Here is a 1,888-nt window from a genome sequence, read left to right on the forward strand (position 1 = left end):
CACTTCTGCGGAGCGAGGGGAGGACTGCTGGGACAGGCCGTGCGGTGATGGGCTCACAGGGCCAGTCCTGGCCCTCCTGGTCCTCAGTCCCCACCTCTGGGAGTCGCCTCTGCTCCCCTGAGAGCCCTGACTCTCCCTTCATGGGCCCCCAGACCGCCTCACCCTGGGAACCCTCAGGCGCCCTCCACCTGGCCCCCACCATGTCCCTGAACGCACCGAGCCCCTGACCCTCCTGGCCCTGCAGCAGCCGGGTCCCCTCTGGCCCTCCTCTGAGCACCGTCCTCCCCAGCTCTGCTCCCCAGCTCTGCTCAGGGCCGGTCAGCAGGGCAGCAGTGACCTTCCCAGAGGCCGGACAGCTGCACAGCAGTGGGGTGGCCCAAGTTGGGGTCCAGGGCAGGTGGCGCCTCCGGTCGTCTCAACACGGAGCAGCCCAGGCTCCTTCCCCAACACGGGCACCCTGACTGCGACTGGTCAGCCGGTTCCCCCAGCCCGGTCCAGCGTGACCTGGACGGGAGCCCGAGGAGGAGCCGCTGGCCTGGCTCAGTGGGCCTCGCGGCCACATCACACAGCCCGACTGAGGCTCCACCCTCTGGGCTCCCCGTCCCTCACGGCCACCTGCCCTGGCCGCTGGGCCCTGTCTCAGGCTAAGCCCAGGACACTCTCAGGCCCAAGCATCTCTCTCCCTCTGCCCCAGTCTACACTGACCCTGTCCAGCGGCGGCACAGCAGTGGTGTGGACAGAGCTGGACGCGGTCGCAGGGCGAGGCCCTCTGAGGCCTCAGTGCATGGGGGTCACAACACAGGAGGAGGTTCTCGGGGTTCATCTCCCCAGAGGTGCCCTGATGGATGGCCAGGGCAGGCTGGTCCGTGGCAGGGTGGTCACCCGCAAAGGGCATAGGTCATGGCTTCGCAAGGAGCCTGGGGCTGGTCTGGGCGTGACAATCGCATCGTCTATGTCCCCGCCAGACTTGATGAGCGCAGAACCGGGCACTGTCCACGGAGCCGGCTCAACCCTGGGGCCAGCGGCCTCCACCGAGAACGCGACCTACAGGGGAAAGACGGCCAAACCAGAGCCACAGTCTGGGGGACACTCGCTGAGTGCTGCGGGCCCTTGCGGGATGGAACCATCCGGACCTTCCTGAGGACACCAGACCCTGGAGTCTCCATTTCCCTGAGGGAGTGAGGGGTCAGTGTCCACAAGCCCCTCCCCACACTGGGCCTCTGAGGCACGTGCAATCCCGGATGGGGCCACTGGGCGGCGCCAGCGATCCCCATCGGGAGTGGGTGAGGCCAGAACTGAGCCACCAAAGAGGACCCCGAAAAGGCAGGAAGCTTCTGACAGTCACCTGTCCCCAATGCCGGACCTTGGGAGCAGTAGCACGTCTAGGGGAGAGGACGCCTGGTCCAGCGCCCTCACTAGAGCTGTGCGGACTGTGGGGCCGGACCACGAGAGAGGGGTGCGGTGGGCAGAGACCCTGACACAGGGCAGGAGGACCTGAGCAGCCGCACGGACGGGGCCACTGTCTAAAAGGGCGGGGCCCGGGCCAGCGGGGGACAGCAGGCTGCACACACGGGGCTGGACAGCCTCGTGTGCAGGGGTCCTCGTGGACAGGGCGCGAGCCCAGCTGGACAGGGGCTGCCCAGGGGCCAGCAGGGGGCGCCGGACCACGGTGTGAAGTCAAGACAGAGGGTCAGGGTCGCCCGGAGCTGGGAGCTGGGATTTCCTCACGCTTTAAGAGGATTTACGCAAAATGACGGGCCCCGAGTGTGCGCTGTCTGCAGGGACGAGGCTGGTGGCCGTCGGGTCCGCGGTTTTCCTCAGAGACGGCTGAGACACAGGAGAGCGACGGAGGCACCGGGAGAGAGAACAACCACACGCCCAGGAGACG

At 67.5% G+C, this 1,888-nt stretch overlaps 1 pseudogene; it reads left to right on the forward strand.

Moving 5' to 3' along the window:
- The window catches only part of LOC101637426, a 31,633-nt pseudogene extending 30,492 nt beyond the window's left edge, over nt 1–1,141 (forward strand).
- The last annotated feature ends 747 nt before the right edge of the window (nt 1,142–1,888 follow it).

Source organism: Condylura cristata, unplaced genomic scaffold (genome assembly GCF_000260355.1).
Source record: "Condylura cristata isolate star-nosed mole 26May11 unplaced genomic scaffold, ConCri1.0 scaffold00117, whole genome shotgun sequence".
In the NCBI taxonomy this organism is placed as follows: domain Eukaryota; kingdom Metazoa; phylum Chordata; class Mammalia; order Eulipotyphla; family Talpidae; genus Condylura; species Condylura cristata.